The sequence below is a fragment of the Labrus mixtus genome, chromosome 10 (assembly GCF_963584025.1).
Source record: "Labrus mixtus chromosome 10, fLabMix1.1, whole genome shotgun sequence".
NCBI classification, from domain to species: Eukaryota; Metazoa; Chordata; class Actinopteri; order Labriformes; family Labridae; genus Labrus; species Labrus mixtus.
This window is the reverse complement of record NC_083621.1, coordinates 24188391-24212091: the sequence shown is the minus strand read 5'-3', so window position 1 is coordinate 24212091 and position 23701 is coordinate 24188391. Positions and strand designations below refer to the sequence as shown.

Sequence of the window (23701 nt, the reverse complement as noted above, 5' to 3'; positions counted from 1 at the left end):
GAATATCATGTAAATTATTATTGTTATTCATGCTATTATAGATCATGAGTAAATTATGTATGTACATGTATAACATGTGTGAAACAACTCAAATGAAAGTCCTGTCCCACATTCCACATCTATGTTCTGAAGTATAAAGACAGCATCCAATGTTGGGCTTGAACCTATGACCCTGAGATTAAGAGTCTCATGCTGTACTGACTGAGCCAAGTGGGCTACATTTTCAGAAATATCACGTCAATTTTTGTTATTCATGCTATTATACATCATGAGTAAATGATGTATGTACATGTATAACATGTGTGAAATAGCTCACATGAAAGGCCTGTCCCACATTCAACATCTATGTTCCGAAGGATAAAGACAGCGCCCAATGTGGGGCTCGAACCCACGACCCTGAGATTAAGAGTCTCATGCTCTACCGACTGAGCTAACCGGGCTATATTTTCAGGAATATCACGTAAATTATTATTGTTATTCATGCTATTATACATCATGAGTAAATGATGTATGTACATGTATAACATCTCAGATGAAAGTCCAGTCCCACATTCCACATCTATGTTCCGAAGGATCAAGACAGCATCCAATGTTGGGCTTGAACCTACGACCCTGAGATTAAGAGTCTCATGCTGTACCGACTGAGCTAACCGGGCTATATTTTCAGGAATATCACGTCAATTTTTGTTATTCATGCTATTATACATCATGAGTAAATGATGTATGTACATGTATAACATGTGTGAAATAGCTCACATGAATGGCCTGTCCCACATTCCACATCTATGTTCCGAAGGATAAAGACAGCGCCCAATGTGGGGATTGAACCCACGACCCTGAGATTAAGAGTCTAATGCTCTACCGACTGAGCTAACCGGGCTATATTTTCAGGAATATCACGTCAATTTTTGTTATTCATGCTATTATACATCATGAGTAAATGATGTATGTACATGTATAACATGTGTGAAATAGCTCACATGAATGGCCTGTCCCACATTCCACATCTATGTTCCGAAGGATAAAGACAGCGCCCAATGTGGGGATCGAACCCACGACCCTGAGATTAAGAGTCTAATGCTCTACCGACTGAGCTAACCGGGCTATAGTTTCAGGAATATCACGTCATTTTTTGTTATTCATGCTATTATACATCATGAGTAAATGATGTATGTACATGTATAACATGTGTGAAATAGCTCACATGAATGGCCTGTCCCACATTCCACATCTATGTTCCGAAGGATAAAGACAGCGCCCAATGTGGGGCTCGAACCCACGACCCTGAGATTAAGAGTCTCATGCTCTACCGACTGAGCTAACCGGGCTATATTTTCAGGAATATCATGTAAATTTTTGTTATTAATGCTATTATACATCATGAGTAAATGAGGACCCCTGAGATTAAGAGTTTCATGCTCTACCGACTGAGCTAACCGGGCTATATTTTCAGGAATATCATGTAAATTATTATTGTTATTCATGCTATTATAGATCATGAGTAAATTATGTATGTACATGTATAACATGTGTGAAACAACTCAAATGAAAGTCCTGTCCCACATTCCACATCTATGTTCTGAAGTATAAAGACAGCATCCAATGTTGGGCTTGAACCTATGACCCTGAGATTAAGAGTCTCATGCTGTACTGACTGAGCCAAGTGGGCTACATTTTCAGAAATATCACGTCAATTTTTGTTATTCATGCTATTATACATCATGAGTAAATGATGTATGTACATGTATAACATGTGTGAAATAGCTCACATGAAAGGCCTGTCCCACATTCAACATCTATGTTCCGAAGGATAAAGACAGCGCCCAATGTGGGGCTCGAACCCACGACCCTGAGATTAAGAGTCTCATGCTCTACCGACTGAGCTAACCGGGCTATATTTTCAGGAATATCATGTAAATTTTTGTTATTAATGCTATTATACATCATGAGTAAATGAGGACCCCTGAGATTAAGAGTTTCATGCTCTACCGACTGAGCTAACCGGGCTATATTTTCAGGAATATCATGTAAATTATTATTGTTATTCATGCTATTATAGATCATGAGTAAATTATGTATGTACATGTATAACATGTGTGAAACAACTCAAATGAAAGTCCTGTCCCACATTCCACATCTATGTTCTGAAGTATAAAGACAGCATCCAATGTTGGGCTTGAACCTATGACCCTGAGATTAAGAGTCTCATGCTGTACTGACTGAGCCAAGTGGGCTACATTTTCAGAAATATCACGTCAATTTTTGTTATTCATGCTATTATACATCATGAGTAAATGATGTATGTACATGTATAACATGTGTGAAATAGCTCACATGAAAGGCCTGTCCCACATTCAACATCTATGTTCCGAAGGATAAAGACAGCGCCCAATGTGGGGCTCGAACCCACGACCCTGAGATTAAGAGTCTCATGCTCTACCGACTGAGCTAACCGGGCTATATTTTCAGGAATATCACGTAAATTATTATTGTTATTCATGCTATTATACATCATGAGTAAATGATGTATGTACATGTATAACATCTCAGATGAAAGTCCAGTCCCACATTCCACATCTATGTTCCGAAGGATCAAGACAGCATCCAATGTTGGGCTTGAACCTACGACCCTGAGATTAAGAGTCTCATGCTGTACCGACTGAGCTAACCGGGCTATATTTTCAGGAATATCACGTCAATTTTTGTTATTCATGCTATTATACATCATGAGTAAATGATGTATGTACATGTATAACATGTGTGAAATAGCTCACATGAATGGCCTGTCCCACATTCCACATCTATGTTCCGAAGGATAAAGACAGTGCCCAATGTGGGGATTGAACCCACGACCCTGAGATTAAGAGTCTAATGCTCTACCGACTGAGCTAACTGGGCTATAGTTTCAGGAATATCACGTCATTTTTTGTTATTCATGCTATTATACATCATGAGTAAATGATGTATGTACATGTATAACATGTGTGAAATAGCTCACATGAATGGCCTGTCCCACATTCCACATCTATGTTCCGAAGGATAAAGACAGCGCCCAATGTGGGGCTCGAACCCACGACCCTGAGATTAAGAGTCTCATGCTCTACCGACTGAGCTAACCGGGCTATATTTTCAGGAATATCATGTAAATTTTTGTTATTAATGCTATTATACATCATGAGTAAATGAGGACCCCTGAGATTAAGAGTTTCATGCTCTACCGACTGAGCTAACCGGGCTATATTTTCAGGAATATCATGTAAATTATTATTGTTATTCATGCTATTATAGATCATGAGTAAATTATGTATGTACATGTATAACATGTGTGAAACAACTCAAATGAAAGTCCTGTCCCACATTCCACATCTATGTTCTGAAGTATAAAGACAGCATCCAATGTTGGGCTTGAACCTATGACCCTGAGATTAAGAGTCTCATGCTGTACTGACTGAGCCAAGTGGGCTACATTTTCAGAAATATCACGTCAATTTTTGTTATTCATGCTATTATACATCATGAGTAAATGATGTATGTACATGTATAACATGTGTGAAATAGCTCACATGAAAGGCCTGTCCCACATTCAACATCTATGTTCCGAAGGATAAAGACAGCGCCCAATGTGGGGCTCGAACCCACGACCCTGAGATTAAGAGTCTCATGCTCTACCGACTGAGCTAACCGGGCTATATTTTCAGGAATATCACGTAAATTATTATTGTTATTCATGCTATTATAGATCATGAGTAAATGATGTATGTACATGTATAACATGTGTGAAACAACTCAAATGAAAGGTCTATCGAAAGGTCGATATCATATATCTTGAGTTAATGAAGTGTGAACATAGCTCACGGGAAAGGCCTGTCCCATGTTCCACATCTATGTTCCGAAGGATAAAGATAGTGCTAAATGTGGGGCTTGCACCCAGGACCCTGAGATTAAGAGTCTCATGCTCTACCGACTGAGCTAACCGGGCTATATTTTCAGGAATATCATGTAAATTTTTGTTATTAATGCTATTATACATCATGAGTAAATGAGGACCCCTGAGATTAAGAGTCTCATGCTCTACCGACTGAGCTAACCGGGCTATATTTTCAGGAATATCATGTAAATTATTATTGTTATTCATGCTATTATAGATCATGAGTAAATTATGTATGTACATGTATAACATGTGTGAAACAACTCAAATGAAAGTCCTGTCCCACATTCCACATCTATGTTCTGAAGTATAAAGACAGCATCCAATGTTGGGCTTGAACCTACGACCCTGAGATTAAGAGTCTCATGCTGTACTGACTGAGCCAAGTGGGCTACGTTTTCAGAAATATCACGTCAATTTTTGTTATTCATGCTATTATACATCATGAGTAAATGATGTATGTACATGTATAACATGTGTGAAATAGCTCACATGAAAGGCCTGTCCCACATTCAACATCTATGTTCCGAAGGATAAAGACAGCGCCCAATGTGGGGCTCGAACCCACTACCCTGAGATTAAGAGTCTCATGCTCTACCGACTGAGCTAACCGGGCTATATTTTCAGGAATATCACGTAAATTATTATTGTTATTCATGCTATTATAGATCATGAGTAAATTATGTATGTACATGTATAACATGTGTGAAACAACTCAAATGAAAGGTCTATCGAAAGGTCGATATCATATATCTTGAGTTAATGAAGTGTGAACATAGCTCACGGGAAAGGCCTGTCCCATGTTCCACATCTATGTTCCGAAGGATAAAGATAGTGCTAAATGTGGGGCTTGCACCCAGGACCCTGCAATTGAGAGTCTCATGCGCTACTGACTGAGCTAACCGGGCACAATTATATAGTAAATGAGGTCAAATTTTTTTCATGCATACTATCATACATCTTGAGTTAATGAAGTGTGAACATGTGTAACACAGCTCATGTGAAAGGCCTGTCCCATGTTCTGAAGGATGAAGACTGCACTGAATGTGGGGCTTGAACCTACAACCCTGAGATTAAGAGTCTCATGCTGTACCGACTGAGCTAACCTGGCTATATTTTCAGGAATATTACGTCATTTTTTGTTATTCATGCTATTATACATCATGAGTAAATGATGTATGTACATGTATAACATGTGTGAAATAGCTCACATGAAAGGCCTGTCCCACATTCCACATCTATGTTCCGAAGGATAAAGATAGCGCCCAATGTGGGGCTTGAACCCACGACCCTGAGATTAAGAGTTTCATGCTCTACTGTCTGAGCTAACCTGGCACATTGTTGAGTGAATGAGGTCAATTGTTTTCATCCATACTATCGTATATCTTGAGTTAATGCAGTGTGAACATGTATAACACAGCTCACGTGAAAAGTATGTCCAACGTTCGACATCTATGTTCCGAAGGATAAAGGTAGTGCCCAATGTGGGGCTCGAATTCAAGACCCAGAGATTAAGAGTCTCATGCTCTACCAACTGAGCTAATTAGGACATATTTTCAGGAATATCACATCCATTTTTGTTATTCATGCTATTATACATCATGAGTAAAGATAGCTCTCAATGTAGGGTTTGAACCCACGACCCTGCGATTAAGAGTCTCATGCTCTACCGACTGAGCTAACCGGGCACAATTGTATTGTAAATGAGGTCCTTAGATCTGGATATAATAACTCATGTTTGAATTTAATATTTTTGCTTTGATTTTGATGGTGATGATGACAGTTTTAAACATGATATTCCAGCTAAACTAAGAAGGTATCAATGGTGTGGACCAAATACAAATTAATTTGACTATATAATCTAAAAGTATGTATAGTTTCACTCATTATAATCACAACTACAAGGCTGTGGTGTTTTGGTTTAAAATCAAATGGAAAACACACATATTCACTAAGAATGGACTGCGGCCACTTACAACTTTAAAAACTGTGTAATTTGCTCCTTCAATCTGCTCTGTCTCAAGGTGGAATTCACAAAGCATATAGCGCTAATGATATTCAGACACAAAACCCCCAAAACAGGTTTACCTGCTCAATGCAGTTTGTGCATGGACAGTGTCTGCCTGGACGTGATTTTCACTCTTGCCTTTGTTTAGGCGAAAGTAGTTACTACCTCTGAGAAACTACAATTCAATGTTATAGCTTAACCGTCCCTGGTTCTAATTCATTGAGCAAACCATCTTCCAGATCGATCTAATTTTTACCAAGGTTCTTCATTCCACTTGTACAAGTCAGAGACAAGTAGCAAACATTAGGCCAGGTGGTAGACCGGTGAGGGTCAAGCACTGAAATAGATCATAACAATGATTATAGGTCATGTGATATGATCCATTTCTGTATTTGACCACCATTTCTGTCAGTGACAAAATGTAATGTGCTAAGAGAGTGTAGTTAAAGGTTAGCTACAGTAGCAGCTGGAGTTCTCAGTGTCAAGATGTATTTCACAGCTCTCAGGTCATCTCTGTTTTAGCTAGTGGAATCTTACCAAAAGGTCAAAACTAGGACAGATTAATGTGACATAGGGAAGACAATGACCATGGCACTAAATAATCATTACACAACTGAATAGGCTCTGGTGGACTGTTTTATTGTGCTCAAAATTGTTTGAACAAGATGTTATTTCAATGTTTACTTTTTTCTTTAACACTTTGTTACAGTACACTTTTCGTCAGTCTTCAAGTAACAAAAACACACCACAAAAAAAACAAAGATGGACAAAACTGTGACACAAAAACAACAGCCCAGCATCTCACAGCACCTCCCCCTTTCCACAACACTTCCCCTTAGATATATCAAGGCTTTCTATAACATATTGCTATTGGTACAGACAATTGAACAATTCTAAGTAAGTTGACCCACATCTCAGCATATTTTGACAAAGAGCATTTTATTTCAGTGAACATCAGCTCATATGGTGCTGTAACAGTCTGGAGTTTAATCCAGTCCTTATAGTAAAGCTTGGTTGTATTTTTCCAGTTTTCAGGATAAGCCTGGCTGCATTAAGAAAGCCTGTACAAGATGAGTCAAATTGTCCTTTTGTAAGTCCAGTTGGAAGAATGGATTTGTCTCCAAGAAGGTAAAGATGTAGGGTCCTTGGCAAAGATTGATCTAAGTATCAAATCTGGGATCAAAATGGTGAACCAGTGGGCAATCCCACAAGAGGCGTAAAAAAAGTACCAATAACTCAATTACACCAAACTTTTTAAATCCGACTGGAGTCCAATAGTCTCTATGACTTATCTTATAATGTATTAATTAACTCCTATGATCACTAACTGGCATACACATATTATAGACAGTATTTTCCAAAACCTCTTGTTCAAACTCAATATCCAAGTCCCTTTGCCAGATCATCCTGAGATGCTTACTTTTCCAACACAAAGGTTGCAAAATGCAGAAGGTGATATTACATTTTGTGGAAGCTTTAAAAAACTTTGCACACATTGTCCTCCACATCGTATGTTGTGGCCTTGGCCACAACCTCAGCTTTCCTTGTGTTTCCCCATCCCCTTTGTGTCTGTCTGTGTTTGTCTGTGTGGCAGTCCTGGCTCATCATTCTCCAGTCCTGCCTCCTCATTATCTGGTTAAGCCTGTCCACCTCAGTTTGTCAGTTTGTTTGCTTTTTGCTATTTTTAGAAATACTTTTATTTTTGCCCTAGAAGTTTTTGCCTGCCCGCCACAACCCCATCTTCCAGATTACCTGCCTCTCTGCTTCTTTTTTGGAAAATAAACTACCCTTAAAACCAGCCCCTGTGTTTATGTGTTGCACTTGAATTCAGCTTTTAGTGAAATCGTAACATTTTTCACAACTTTCTACTTGTAAGCATTTGCAAAAGTCCTGTTTATCAATTAGATTATATCGATCTTTAAGCCCCTGATGAGTAGCAATATCCTCCCTCAATTAGTTCTGCAATTGTGGCTGTCCCCTTGATGCCAAGAAAAACGATAAGGACAGCACTCCAAATTTGTGTATTTAATTGCCACACTAACGTTTCGAGCCGACACTCTTCTTCAGGGTGTAACAGGAAATTTTTTCAAACATGCACGGGTGTAATCAATTTATACTTGTCCAAGATGGGCACTCCTCCATCGCAGCAGAGGGAGTCTCCACCACACATCCCCCAACCCTCATGAGCTTCCTCAAATCGATGTACATAGGCCATGCAATACACAATCAACATCCCCTTGATGCACCATGTGCACCAGATTGCTGAGTACCCTTGTTCATGTTAGACTTGTAAAACACATTTGATGGACTTTATTCCAAACCTCCCGTGAGTGCTTGAATATTGATTTAATATCTCCATCAGGAGGAGATTTTTTTGGTTTATGAGACAGATCTAAAGGGGGAGGCAAGTGACCACTTGAATAACCAAGATCTAACAACAGTTAACGCTCACATTGCATTACCTCTGTAAAATCAATGTACTTTGAACATTATATTTCACTGCTGTGAAACACTACGAGTGTGTACCTCAGAAAGAAAGTGCGACATACAGTTCTTCTATAAAACACAAATAAACCGTTTTGTTGGTAGAAACAGGGTAATGTACAGTACAGTACCCCTGAACACTTGAAGCTGTTCCAGTGTCTCATTTTGGCCAGATGACCTTTCATGAAAATGAATGGATTATGCTGTAATGTAGATCAGCCATAACATGTAAATGTTTAGCCTAATAAATCTTGTTTGTATCAAAACACCAATTATTTTGATGGAGAGTTTGTGTAATATGCCTTGATTGGCTGGATTTGTGACTTATGTCATTTGGTTTTAAGAATGGGAGACAGATTAGTTTGATCAATGGTTCAAGTGTTGTCAGAGTATAGCTCATCATGGCTGTTTGAAACCATTTTTCTTAATTGAAATATTCGTTGGCATCTTATCAACTGCTTGCACTCTCTCACCTTCATTCACTTTCTCCCTACCTCTCTCTATTGTCTCTCAGTATCTCTATACACACACACACACACACACACACACACACACTTATTTTGTAGTACTCGAAAAAAGATCTCGTTTCGGTATCGAAAGCTTTTTTACTCTGTCCTGTCTCGGTCTCAGACCTGTCTGAAAGAACCAATACATAGTTAGATTTTTTTTCCCCTGGTTACATCCGCAACCTTCCCGGTGTTAGGGTCTGAATGAGTGACATGCCCCCTGCACACAAGTTGATGATTTTTCATTGATTTATGGTCTTGGTCTTTTCTCGGTCTTGCCCTGCCTTCCTCTTGGTCTTGACTCGGCTTCGATCTCTAAATGTCTTGGTCTTGTCTTATTCTCGGAGCACTCTGGTCTCAGGTATGTCTTTGGTCAGTTAGTGTGGTCTTGGCTACAACACTAACACACACACCCACACACATATCTATACATATACGTATATATATAATTTATATACATTGCAAATGGTAATAAGAACTAAACAGAGCACATGAAATTCTGTTCACATTATCAAAATTAATAGTTAATAGTTGAATAACACCATTACTTCTACCATAAAAAACCATACCAAATCATATACTTTGACATTTCTGGTTGTTGTACCTTCATTCATCTTTTAGCCTTTCATAATTCCCAACCATGCAAACACAACAGAAACAGATAATCCTCACAGCATGAAAGCATCAGCAAAATGGTCGATGTAAACACACTAATGCACCTTCAACAACACGTGACATTTCTCAATCAGTATCTAAAACAGTATCTGTTTTATCATGTCTCAAAAGTGCAACCTGGCTGTCTCAGGGAGTGAAGGATGTGCTTTTATATCACGGCATGCTTTAAATTACCTTCAGTTGTCAGACGGTGAGATTGCACTTGATTTCATATTTCAAAGCCCATAAACAAGCTTTGATATACTTCGGTATAATCTAGAGGTACACAATCAAACCCACAAAGCATAATGCATTCCCACTTGTGCACACAGGTCATATATTTTCTGCAGCTCCTTCTGAACCACCAGAAACACACACACACACACACACACGCACACACACACACACACACACACACACACACACACACACACACACACACTACTTTTTGCTACGTACCTTGTCAGGCCGTCATGTTGGATTTACCAGGAACACACTCAGTCAAGCTGTTCTGAGAATACGTGCAGGGAATAGTTAGTCTAGATATTGATTCCTTCCATGTAATCTTAAAATTTATTACAGGGATGATCTTCAATCCAAATATTGATTCCTTCCCAGCAACAAGCTTTTAAAATGACTGCAGGGACAGTCTTCAGTACAATTAGAGTGCAGCCACGGGAAAGTGGGCTCCAGATCTTGACAGGGTGACCAAATATGCAGGAGAATTGACTTGGCAGAGAAAACCAGGCAGGTTCAACCATCAATTCCAATTGAAACACTTAAAAAAGGAAAAGAGAGTACAATTCTCATTTGAGTCAGTTTTGTACACAGCTGTTTACACTGAAAATATTCTCTTGTGTCATTGACTTACAGAGCTAAACAAAATGAAAGTAAAGAAGCACAAATTATAGTTCATGCTTTACCGGTTCAAATGCCAAATGAAATGAAACATACATTTGAGATAGATTTTCATAATGTAACCATTATGATAGATCGTACGTCACTTATCTGTTGATGCACACTTTCTTTCAAAGTCTTTGACAATGTGAATTCAGGTCAGAATCTAAAACAAGCAAGTTAGCAATCTAGTTTTTAAATGATTTTACTCAGTCATTAGTTAATGGTCCGGTATCGTACCGGACTGAATACACCCCTGCCTGATTTTACTTTGACCGTGTGGACTTTTGGATCCATTGTATGTACTTTGAGTCAGTCTCTAAATTATATTTTTTTAAATTGCATTGTTTAATTAGAGAACTGATGTCATTATCCACAATATCACCAACAGGATATGGTTATTTTTAACCAATGAAAACAAATCTGTGTGGCTTATTTTTTATAACCTGCCCTTCCCGGGCCATGCATTCATCAATGCAGCTCTTTAGTGAAAGTTCATTCAGGAAGACTATATTTGAAAGCTGGTTTCATTGTTTATTCTCATACTGTGTCACATCACTAATCCAGGCATGCTCACTTATTTTCTTGAAATCATCAGCTGTTCACATCGCCTGGTCAGATATCCAATAGCTCTGCTCGACTCCCTCATCGTTAGCAGTTCATGCTGCTGTCTTTTTAAATATAACTATTTCTTCCACTAGTTCAGTCATGCCATCGTTAGGTACGACCCTCCACTTCCCCACCACCACAGAGCCATTTCATCACCTTCTTCATCCCATCAGCCTCAGATGGTGTGATCAGCTATCTTCTCATCAACCCCAATCTTCACAGCTCAATCAGCTTCTTCATCCCATATGCCAAGATGACATTATCAGCCAACGACTCAACTAGAGCATGGCTCGGGTCCAAAAGATCCACCCAAGCCAGTCCAGAAATAACTGTATTTACAGGCCAGAGCCCGACTGAAACCGATGATTTTTAAAGATAAAAGGGCTTTTATAATTGAAGTTTTAAGTTGTCTGAATGCCAGGTTCAGATGAGATCTTATTGAGTGCAACACGACGCATGTAGGCTGTTGTATATATTTGTTTAAAGTCTGGACTCCATGATAGATTTCACTGGCACTCAGGGCAGACATCTTCGATCACCCTATCTACCTGTAGAGTTCAAGCGCCAAAGATTCTCTGACAATGATTCAACATCACTTATGTGAAATAAATATTTATTTGTGATTTACTTGTCTCTCCTGATTGATCTCTAACCACTCTAAGCAGCTACTGTAACTAAAGTTAAACCAAGAGAAAAACTATAAACTATTTATCCTGCATATCACCATATGACTATAAATGATACTCTATTGCAGTGAAAGAAAGAAAGAGGGTAACAACACTGTCTGAAAGGCAGACTTAATCATCTAGATAACAGTGAAGGTGCAAACAATTGCTTGCTTGCTGCTCATAAAGCTCATGAATCTTTAGTTTTTTCCTCTGCTCTCAATGATGATTTATGGACCTAAATCATCATATTTATTAGCTTAGAATGTCACTTGATAATTATACATACACAGTAAAAAGTAGGAGAGGTTTATTACCTATCATCTAAATCAAAACTGTAAAAGTGGATGATTTTTAAACAGGCTGCATTATTGTCCTCAAATGAGGTCATGCCCTTAGCTACAGACACTTGTTGGCAGATATCTCGCCATAATCACGTTTCCACAAATAGAGTGATAACATGAAACCCATGTAACGTCCAGAAGTGGACCTCGATGACGAGCATGTGAATTTTAAGTGGGAGTTTTGCAAAAGTATACTTGCAGATCTTTGAGCCCCTCTTGCCAATAATCTCAAATGGTGCTGGAATGGATGTTTCTTTCCACGCCCAAATTCTTTGGAGGAACAGAAATATGGCAGATCTGAACTCATTGTTATCCACTGAACTTACTTTTTGCAACTTAGTTGCAAGTTGCCAACTACCTCATGCTGATTCTCAAAGAAAACCATCTGTCAGCCTGATTTCAGCCAGTCTGAGACCTCAGACGAGCCATATTCTTCTGCCAGGCCAGAGCTCGTTTTAGTATCCAACAATAGTTTGTCTATTTCATGAAGTTAAGTTCCCTAAGAAGCAAAAGTTCCCTGCTAAATGTGTACTTTACTGGTTGGTGTAAGAGAAGTGTACTGTACATTTAGGCATAATAAATCTCATATTACAGATGCATCATAACCTTACATAACTCAGGTTGCTTCAAGACATAATCTCCAGGGATCTCATTTATAAAAGAGTGCGTAGAATCCATACTAAAAATGTATGTGCGCCAAAAACCCGGAAATGGCGTGCGCACAAAATGATTCAGATTTATAAAACGCACACCTGCACGCAATGTTCCCTTTATAAATCACGATCCACCTTGAAATGTGCGCACATAGATTAGTCCCATGTTCCGCCCTCTACATGCCCACAATCAACCATAAACGGTCAATGCAAAGCAGCTCGTGAATGAAAATGCATACAAATGAGGGGGCGGAGCAAAGGTTTCCAGCGCTGGATCACGGTGAAACCCGGAAGTTTAGACAAAGAAACAAAACTTTCTTACCCAGAAACTGAGGATTTTGTGAATGAAGTGAAGGATGAAATGGACATATGGATAGTTTACTGCAGCAGGAGGATCACAAACTTCCACACAAAAATCAGAGAATGACATCATGTCGCTGCTGCATTCACGCTGTCCTCCTACAGCGCCAAAACATCCACCGTTCATCATTACGCACGAGTATATCTGCAATGTTTACATGTTAACGGGACCCACACTGACTTCTTCATATTGTCAAGAGTGCTCACGTCAGTCAGCAGTCTGCCTCACTGTTTGATATTAGTAATCAAAAGTTTGATCAACGAACAAAAACGTTTGATTGTTTGCCCCTTTTTTTCGTGGGAAACTCTGTCTGCTCTGTGACTAATTATGAGGATAGACCTAATGATCCTGTCAGAGATGCCCCAACTTAATGTCCACACTTGAATTATTTACAGAATAAATACGTGCAGCTGATGAAGATGTGCTGAGTATGGAGGAAGCGAAATGTGTGAAGCCACCACCGTGTCTCTGTGCGTCTTGACGCAGGCATCTTTATTAAAACTAAAAACCACACTTAATGATAAATGCACGATATTGAAAGATATTAATGAAAAGTAGTGGCTCTATGGTCTTTGTGTTAGTCTAATGTTTAACTCTACATCAGTGATTACATTAGTGTACATGTCCGGTCCTCTAGGGTCCGTCCGGGATAATGAAGGCGAGACGGCGCTGATTTTTTATATGTTTATATATTTTCATAATGAAAGTTACTTATTGGAAACGGCTCACTAGATGCGCGATTATAGCCTAAATAAAATCGTGGGTTTGAATGATTATGATGACGTGGATCTGTCAGTAAAGTTTGATATTTAGTGAAATAAAATGTGGAAGAGGCATCAATATGTATCTGCAGGCTTCAATTCACCACTTCGCCGTCTGTGTCGCCAATTTCCCATGCCTCCAAAATGTACGTACGCCTGGGTCACAGTTTGCTTACCGGTGCGCACATTTTACCGTCAGGTTTGTTTTTAGAGATCACAAACTTTGCGTGGGAAAAGGCTTACGCCAGTTTCAGACCCCGTTTTGTGCGTACGCAACGGTTATAAATGAGACCCCAGGACTGGACGATTAACATGAAACGCACAGTATTTAAATTCCTCCGCCAGGGGCCTGTCAATCAAAACAATAACAAAAAGATGCCGTCGAGGCTAGCGGGGAATCATGGGAGTTCTCGCTGCTAAACCCCCACCCCGCACGCACGTGCACACACACACACACACACACACACACACACACACACACACACGATGACAATGACCTGAGGAAGAGAATATGTTTACAGACGATGTATCCAAGTATAATTTACATGACGTTTTTATCACTGCAGCACACTGAGCAACAGTATGTCAGCTTTCAGTAGCAATTACCACTTCCTTATTAAGCAGTTTTTCATGTAACATCTGGTGTTTCCTTGGCAACGATAAAAATGTCATGCCTGTCATGGCGGCTCTTTAATGGCAGCCGCCACAACAAGACACGTCCCGTTATAACTCTAAAATTACGCCGTTCTCTGGCTTTGATAACTGTTGGATATATTCGAGGTAATGTAAGTACTTAATAAACAATATATATAACATAGGTTTAGTCCATTTTTTATTAATTTAAATCTTTTAATGTAAAAATTCATATAGAATTCTACATATTGTACCTTTAACTTTGAATATATGAAGTTATTATAAAAAAGGATGGGTTTTTTTCAGTGAGCCTGTGTTACTGTGTTTTTGGTGCTCGATAAGCCTTCATAGAAGACTGGAGAATAAAAACCATTGCTGCTGAATATATCTATATTTTCATTTTATGCTTATTGCAGTTTTATGGCGTTAAAATTAATTATTATGGCGAGTTAAACAGCAATTACAGGTTTGTAATTAGGATGATGACGTCTCTGTTGGGGCTTTAACTGAAAAGAACAAGATGATACCATCCTTCGATTGCATTTGTACAGGTGATAAAAAGTCGGTCATGGTTGATAATAACAGATTTTAGTATTTTGATGCAGGTGGAAAAGAAAAAAAGCTTCAGATAATTAAAGACAAGATGCTCCCAATTGGAACCCTTTTGTGCCCATATACTGTGCTGTGAGTGCCAACAATTCAACAAGATGATGCAATTAGGTATTGTAGAGTGGATATTGACTAGAGAAAAAAATAAAAGGAACATGTCTGTGTTACCTCCTTACTGTCAGAATGAAACACAATGGTTAAAGAGGAAGAAGACCAGAAAACATATGGGATGCCTCATAGTTTCCGTAGAGGTTTAAACATCGAGCTGTGAAGGCGCCAAGCCAACCTTGCTATAATGGGCCAAGGCTCTGGGCACCTCCCACTAAAACTGCCTTAAAAGAAAACAACTCACCTACAGAAAACAAGAAAGACGAAAATAGGACTACCGTGTATCTCCAGCCCAAACTAGGAATCTGGCACACACTAAAAGATTTTTTAAATCTTAAACAATTTTGAACATGTGAGAGACCCCACACATGACAAGAAATCATGACAGATTTAACAGTTCACTTTTTGCTTTTACTTTTGTGTGGTGAGCAACGAGATGACCAACTCAGCACACCACACACTAACTGATTAATTCACCAACAACCAGAGTTTCGACTATCAAAATGTGTAATTTCGCGTGGAGCAAACAGTGAGCCTAAATCCTCAGGAAGATGTTCTGGGGTGGATTGTTAAACAGAATCCATTTCGATTAGTTGAGACCAGAAGGTGAATCTGGGGGGACAGTAACCCCCAATTCACACATACTCCGTGCGCCGCGGTCCGACAGCGCCATGGTTTTGCTCCGTCGGACGGCTCGCGCCCATTCACACTGGATCCATTTCTGGGACGTCAGCGGAGCGCACCCATGACACATCACAGGAGAACTACAAGATCCCGCAGGAATAAAGAGAAAAACATGCAAACAACATGTTGCTTTGTCTTTCTGAGGATGCATTGTTGTTAATTCGGTTCCTGTTTTGACGTAATGTTGATGTGATGAAAAATATGATCGCGAGTCCGTATATTGTGTTTTATTTTGAAATTAACCGGATGCTCTGTGCGTTTCCTTGTCTGACTTCCTGTCCGGACTGTCATATTCTGTCAAGCTTGACGAGTGCCTGCAGCGTACTCCGGCGAAAATAGACTCGCTGCGTATTTGAAACGGAGCAGAGCGTAGTGCCGTTGGTGGAGACGGAGACGGACCGCAGCGCGCCCTGTGTGAACACAATGATTGACTAGAGTGGAAGCTAAGTACAACGTAGTGCGTGGCGCTGACGGACCGCGGCGCACACGGAGTATGTGTGAATTGGGGGTAAGACTCAGTGGTCAGCGACTTCAGAGAACGGGATTCTTTATGCGCGCAGAGTTGATTACTTATAGTAATTGTTCAGCTTTATTGACAGACCCAACAAAATATGGTTTATATATTGTGTTTTATTTCTGCATTTCTTTTGGAGCGTATTTTATCTATGTATTTATTTTTAATGTATTTTCATATTAGATCTTCTCTTTGAATGTTCATGGTTTGTTTTAGTGTTTTTTTTATTTTCTATTTGAATGATTATTTTCCCTTTGTCATGATGCTTTTGATGACTTAAAATAAATAAACTTTCCTTGCCTATAATCTATGAAATACTTGAGAAAACACTGCTGCTATCAACATTTAAATATGCACAAACGTTGTGCACAGTGCACATTTTGTTCAGTGCTTCGACTGTAATTAAGTAAAGTTTATTTATATAGCACCTTTCAAGAACAGACGTCACAAAGTGCTTCACAACAAAGGATTGAGCAGAGACATGAAAAACAGACAGTTACATAAAATCAAATATAGACAGATCAAACAAAAGCAATTCTGAACAGATGGGTCTTCAGCTTCTTTTCAAAGTGTCTGCAGAGTTCATGGCTGTCAGTTCCGGGGGAAGACAGTTACAAAATGTAACTTGACCATGCGAGGCTCTAACACAATAACAAGAACTTTAAACTGTATTCTGAAACTGATGAAATTACATTTGATGCATGTTACGTTATGTGTTCATGAAAATATTCCACAACAGAAGAGGTGTCCCCGTGCAAGGACTGTCCTAAAGATGCATGTTGCCATCACTGTTGGGGATGGAAGCTCGGGTTCCAAAAAGACTTGCTAACTTTAAAAAAAGATGTTAAGATAGTTGAGCTGCTCCCTGAACACTTGTTTATCTTGCTCACTGGACTTCCTTCCCATGGGAACGTTCATATTGGTATCTTGGTGATGTTTGTGTGTTAGTTGACTTTTTACATTTGTTCACAGCATACACAACATGTTCAACCCAATTGGTGTTCTGAACCAGGCTGCTTTGGTTGCTTTGAGCTGGCCCTCTGCGGGTTGCACATTTTTACATTGCAGAGCCACATCAACACCCCAGCATGCAAACCTTTCAAGCTCAGATCTGAATCTTAGCAGGGGGTGAGCTAAAGCTGCACTTCGAGGCATCTCTGTGAGGGTAGTGCAAGTATTCTCAAGTCAAAGTTTTGCAACATTAAAGACATCATACTACAAATATGTACGCATGAGGCAGTTAGTAGCAACATGCCGAGTTTTGACCCACTTCTAACCCGCAGTAGTAGTTTTGAAGTTTCAAACCTTAGCTTTACATACATTGAACCTTGCTACAAAGACCTTTTGAAATCAGAAAATTGACAAGTCATGGAAAGCACAAGTGTAATTAATCTTCCTCTGCATCAATATAGACTGCATTCCATTTAGGTATTAAACTTAATGGCCTAGTATGTCATTGTCATAGCAGTCAATAATGTCAACGTCTGCAAACTTTATTACTTTAACCATGCCGTAGTTTCTATCAGTGGACATTCCATCCAACCATTATATATACCCCTTTTCCCGTTCCAGGTTGCTGGGGAGGGGGGCTTGAGCCGATGCCAGCTGTCATTGGGTAAGAGGCGGGGTTACACCCTGGACTTGTGACCAGGAGTTTCTCCTGCCAGCCCCCTTTTTTCTGCAGAAAGTCTGAGTGAGCTGATGTGAGAAAACAGCTTTGATCTAAATGCAGATGTTCTCACATCGTAAAGAAGACTCTGTTGTTTTGTCCGCTATACCGTCTTACCTCAGGAGACCCCCATCACCCCCTCCCGTCTGACAGGGATAGTTTCCTGCTGTAAGGTGCAGTGCAGGGGCGTGACACTCTGCACATGGACATGTGTCACGGCATGGACCGCCAATATCCAAATCTATGATTGGCTATTTAGCTAATCAGAGGCGGGATTTAAGATTAAACTATCAACTGTTCTGGTTGTTTTCAACAGGCTAATGGTAGTACCTTCAATTGGAAATAAACAATTTGCTCAATCCATAACAGTTCCAAGCAAAATTTATGTTGCATGCAAGCGTTTGTATGCAATTTAAAGTATTTATGATGTTGCACATCAAACTAAGAAGATTTATAGTTTGCCAAATAACGTTTCATTAGTGGGAATAGAATAGTAAAAAAAGGGGTAAAAAAAAATTATTAGCGTGCGGGTGCCCACAAATTTCTTGCCACCTCTACATAAGTCCGGGCCCCAGGTGGGCCACCCCAGTCAAAAGAGTCTGGACACGCCACTGCATGGTCATTCGAATTTCAGTATGTGAAAACAGCTCATGTGTGTTAGTGTAGTTTTGCCCAAAAGGAAAGACTTCCTGTCCTGTTTGAAAGTTCCCTGACAGTGGTGGTTTGAACAGGAAATTAAGAAAAAGTCTACTGTATATATATATATATATTTCACAGTAGATATTTGTTGTGTTTTCAATTGTATCACAACAATTGAAAATAAATATTATTTATTATGTGTATTATTATCGTTATTTTTGCTTTTCTCGTATAACTACCACATAAGAAAATCTTCACAGAAATGTGACAGATTCTACATGACATGTGAACTCTTGACATGAATTGATGTTAGAGAGAACAAAGCAGAATGCATATTTAAAATAATACTGAAAGGCAGAGGTGAGAGGGTGCACATACATTTCCTTAAGCAGAGCACTTTTCTTCATATCTTGTCCCAGAGGAGCACTGAAGTGAGACGTGTGAAGTTCATCTAGTGAGCAGGAGGAGCTTAATTTCTCCCGTTGAGGTTTTATTTGACGGGGGCCTTCAATAGACTGCAGGGAGTACACAGCGACAAGAGATGAAGACATCAGTCGTTCAACTGTAATCAAGGGTATCCTGTAGATGTGTGTGCTTTCACTGTCAACAACCACTCTGCCAGCATATCATTCTTTTGTGTTAGATGAAGTGAGCACTTAAACTAAAAAAGAAAAGGTATCCCAAATTAACACAACCCTCCCACCCCACCCCCAGCCTCCACTTCTGTCTCCTCTAATTTGCAGAGAATCCCAGCAGCATTCAAACATATCCTGTCAAAGCATCTTGTTTTTTTGTTTCCTGTGTGTTTCTTTTTTCAATGTTGCTTTCCTTTTGTGCTATTTCCTTTTTTCATTCTTTCAACTTTAATCTGCATTGTTCCCGTGATAATGTGTGCAGTGCTGCATCAATTGCTGCTGCTCTCTTTCTCCTGTGGCTCTTTTTTCTTTGTCTCCAGTTCCTAAACTAATAGTGCCACCCAGTGTTAAGGAGAAGACATATTTTATATAAATCTAAAGGTTGATGGGATTTTACAAGAGTAAACATATGTGAAACATCAACATTTTCTACAGAAGTTCTGCAGCTCCAGCTGAAATATTCAAATCGATGTCTGTACAGACATCAGGGGTTCACAAATATGTGCCAGTATTTCAAGCCTGACCACCTCTCACTTTACACATGTCCACAGAGGTGTCATGCACATTCAAACTGAGGGGGGCTGGAGCCCCTTCAGATTTTTGAATTCTGACAGAATCTTTCTTATATTTTAGTATAAAAAAAAACCCTATCATTTTCATAAAATATGTAGTAATGATAAATAATATTTAAAGTATTGAAGAGACCTGATAACAAAAATATCAGTTAAGATGTGAAGATCAAAAATCAAAAAATAATACACATTTTGCCTTTGATTAAAAATGTTTAAAAATGCAGAAAATGTAATAATTTTCTCAATTTTTTCTGAGAAGGACACCTTCACCATATTCTAACTTATCCCTCCATCCCCCGCCGAATTTTGGCTTGCATGAAGCCTCTGCATAAACACATTGATAAACACTAAAGACACTGTCAGTCACGTTCTATGCAAACACATTTTTAAATTTTATTTTTAGACTAGAGAATAGCAACATCACTGTGTGACATCAAACTTTAAAAAACTCACGAGCGGCTTTTACAGAGGAAGCAGTTAAAAGTTATACTGTGACATGAAACGAAAAAGGGATAAAAAAAACCTCTTTAATATTTAAACTTCAAGTCCTGCAATAATTTAACGACGAGTATGGAGTTGTTTTATGCTACAGACATTCTCCAGTATGAGTTGAAGATGTGTGAGAGTGTCTAAGTTAGTTCCCAATGTCCAGCTTTGATCTTTGATCTGTATTTTGTGTTGATTGAGGTGACTGCAGAAAAACCTCTCAGACATGTAGGATGTGGCAGAAAGAAGGAGTGTGTGATCTTCAGTTCAGTTCAGTTCAGTTCAGTTCAGTTCAGTTCAGACCTTTATTGTCCCTGGAAGGGAAATTTGATTTACAGCAGTGGACACAAAAACACAACGGATAAACAGACATAGGACAGTGGAACACAACCTGATGTAATCCAACCAAGAAATATAAAAAATGTCACGATTTGTTTAAAGTTTCACTCTAATGGTATAAATAAATATAAAGTGCTATAGCTCTGCTTGAATGTGCAGTCAAGGATTTCAAGAAGATTAAGAGCATTGATTGCATGAGGAACATATGAAAATGTGTATCTGTTGGCCTTAGCCCTGGGCAGCCTGTACCTCCGACCAGAGGGGAAAAGAACAAATTCCTCTAAGAGAGGATGGTCAGAGCTGGACAAAATCGATCTCTTGATTTCCCACCATTATACATGTGAAGCTGAAGCTTTTAGTAGTTGTGACGTCTGGTGTTAGGTTTATTCCCAGACTCACATTTACCTGGAAGACCTCTCACAAAATGTCCCATGCTTTGCTAATAGTCCAAACATTGTGGATTGTTGTTTTTAAGCCTCGACCTCGTCTTATACCTCTCAAAACTGGCACGTTCCTATCTTCAGGACTGCACGACCAATTCAAACCTGGTGTAACGTTGAAAGTCTATGGTGCAGTACGTTCCTATTATTATTTAAAGTTGCATTGTTTCACACACAGGAACACACTACAGAAATCCTCCCCACCAATGTGATAATTGCTGAAATTGAGTATTTTTCTTTCTTGAATTCAGTGTCCCATAGCCATTTTTGAAGCAATCACTGCCGTCCTATATTATAGGACCCATCAGAATGCAAAATACCTCAAGGCTTTTTGTTACTTTAATAGACGTGGTTTCATTTACTATCTTTTGGAAAATGACGCCTCGACACAGAAACAAAATATTCACAACAATTCAGGATGAAGTGTTTTCAACTGTAGCATAAATCACAGTGCTTTTCATAAACACTTTAGAAAACTCACTTTTTCAATTTCCTCCACTTTGTCAAGGCAGAACAAAATGCAAAAGTAGGTCAGCCAGGTTTTGTAACAGCACTTGTCCAGAGGCAATATGCCTGCCTAAGTCTTTAACACACGCAGGTTATTAAGAGCAGTAAAAGGAATGCATCAGTTGTTTTCTGTTCCTGCTCACACCCCCACAGGAATGCAGGTGGAATCTATTTTAATACAAGCTTTTACAGTTTGACAATCATCGTTTTATCCATTTATTCTAGTCGTTGGCTGTATCTTGTAAGCTCCCTTTTATATAAGATAGGACACAAATTGATCGACTCAATTTAAATAGATATAAGTGTGAACTAACAACAGCTCATGTCAAGGATAGCAGTGTACTTCAATGTTTTTTTTGTCTTTGGGGGTCGGGGGGGCACACTCGCTTTTTGTATGCGTTTTTCCCTGAGTTGAACAAAAAATGCTGTTTGGTCCGTTTGGCCTGAGTGGATCCATGTGGGGACAAACAGTGCAAAGTAAACTCAATGATTTTAGATGTCTGACAGTCTTAATGATTTAGCCACCCACCACCATCGGCCTGTGTCGTCCCCACAACCAATCCTCATTCATGTACAGCCTGCTCCGACCTCCACCTCAGTGGCAAGGAAGTGTGGACAACAGGAACACAAGGAAAACAAAGGAGAAATCCTTCCTGCATATTAACCCATATGCTCTTTTGTAAAGTGTCTAATTAACACTTGTTATGAATTGGTGCTATACAATTAATGACTGATTGATGATCCTCTGTCACCCTAATTTAGACTCAACACAAGCGTTGTAGCACTCAAAATCGGTCTTGGTCTCAGCACCAGCCTCAGGACCACTTTTTGAAGGTATAGAAAGCGTGTCTCAGAATAGAAAGCATTTTTACTCTGTCTTGTCTCGGTCTCACACTTCTTATTCTCCTGGGGGACTTTTAGTTGGACTTTTGTTTTGGAACTTTAAGAAGTAATCCTTGTTTTTGCCCTTTGCCTTTGTGTTTGATTATATTTTTTTAATTTTCTGCACGTGGGTCATCGTCTTTGTTTTTCTTACTAAACTTGATAATTTCTATGTCTTTCAGCTTGGATTTCATTCTCACTGTCAACCTTTATTTAACAGCTCGATGAGTTTGGCTAACATTTAGTGTTTGCTCTTACCACATTGAAATCCCAGATGTCACATCCTAATTTAGTGTTACAATCAAAACCTGTAGGTATAAAAACAAAAATGTGTATAGTTTTGATTGTCTTTTCATAAAATCTTGCACAAATTCATTCCTGTCTTTTAAAGCTTATTAAACATTTTTATTACCGTAAAGTAGCCACAGAAGTCATTATCATCAACCTTTATTTAAGTTCTCAGAGAGATCATTGAAAGTGAACCTCATTTACAATGATGCAGAGAATACATACATAAATGACAAACATAATGAGTGAAAGCTACCACAGGAAATACAATCTAGAGAGCAACAAGAACAATTAAAATATATAATATATATATATATATAATAATCTTGAAATTACTACCATGTTTAATCAACAATTAAAATAAAATAAAACCGTTACAGTCAGGTATTGGGCGGATAAAAAGGATTTCCTGAAGGGATAAAAGTGCTCGATTTCAGGTCAAGTTGTAAAATATTCCAAGAGTTTTCTGCACTAACACTAAAAGCAATTTTCCCTAGGTCAGTCCTGGCATGAGGAACCTGGAGAACCAGTCTCTCACTCGTTCAAATGTAACAAGGAGGTGATATATGATGGTAGCTTTCCAGTAAGGGCTTTATAGATAAATAGATGCCTGTGGTTATTGCTTCTCTCAGTAAGAGAGGGCCAACCAACTTTATCAAGCAGAATGCAGTCGTGAGCCTTATAACTTTCACCGGTAATAAATCTAAGTGCAGAGTGATAAACAGCATCCATGAGCTTTAGCGTAGTGGTAGAGGCATGCCTATAGACCACACCACCATAATCCAAAACTGAAAGAAAAACTGCTTTGACTATTATTTTCTGACAG

At 39.0% G+C, this 23701-nt stretch overlaps 10 non-coding genes across 10 annotated transcripts; all 10 read right to left on the bottom strand.

The window, feature by feature from the left end:
• Positions 1 to 367: 367 nt before the first annotated feature.
• Positions 368 to 440, bottom strand: trnak-cuu (transfer RNA lysine (anticodon CUU)). Its single transcript has one exon. It is a non-coding gene; the product is annotated as a tRNA-Lys (tRNA).
• A 367-nt stretch (positions 441 to 807) lies between these two features.
• On the bottom strand, positions 808 to 880 carry trnak-cuu (transfer RNA lysine (anticodon CUU)). The gene has a single exon. It is a non-coding gene; the product is annotated as a tRNA-Lys (tRNA).
• A 151-nt stretch (positions 881 to 1031) lies between these two features.
• On the bottom strand, positions 1032 to 1104 carry trnak-cuu (transfer RNA lysine (anticodon CUU)). Its single transcript has one exon. It is a non-coding gene; the product is annotated as a tRNA-Lys (tRNA).
• A 151-nt stretch (positions 1105 to 1255) lies between these two features.
• Positions 1256 to 1328, bottom strand: trnak-cuu (transfer RNA lysine (anticodon CUU)). The gene has a single exon. It is a non-coding gene; the product is annotated as a tRNA-Lys (tRNA).
• Positions 1329 to 1820: 492 nt separating this feature from the next.
• On the bottom strand, positions 1821 to 1893 carry trnak-cuu (transfer RNA lysine (anticodon CUU)). The gene has a single exon. It is a non-coding gene; the product is annotated as a tRNA-Lys (tRNA).
• Positions 1894 to 2385: 492 nt separating this feature from the next.
• trnak-cuu (transfer RNA lysine (anticodon CUU)) lies at positions 2386 to 2458 on the bottom strand. Its single transcript has one exon. It is a non-coding gene; the product is annotated as a tRNA-Lys (tRNA).
• A 367-nt stretch (positions 2459 to 2825) lies between these two features.
• On the bottom strand, positions 2826 to 2898 carry trnak-cuu (transfer RNA lysine (anticodon CUU)). Its single transcript has one exon. It is a non-coding gene; the product is annotated as a tRNA-Lys (tRNA).
• Positions 2899 to 3049: 151 nt separating this feature from the next.
• trnak-cuu (transfer RNA lysine (anticodon CUU)) lies at positions 3050 to 3122 on the bottom strand. Its single transcript has one exon. It is a non-coding gene; the product is annotated as a tRNA-Lys (tRNA).
• A 492-nt stretch (positions 3123 to 3614) lies between these two features.
• trnak-cuu (transfer RNA lysine (anticodon CUU)) lies at positions 3615 to 3687 on the bottom strand. The gene has a single exon. It is a non-coding gene; the product is annotated as a tRNA-Lys (tRNA).
• A 784-nt stretch (positions 3688 to 4471) lies between these two features.
• Positions 4472 to 4544, bottom strand: trnak-cuu (transfer RNA lysine (anticodon CUU)). The gene has a single exon. It is a non-coding gene; the product is annotated as a tRNA-Lys (tRNA).
• Positions 4545 to 23701: the final 19157 nt, after the last annotated feature.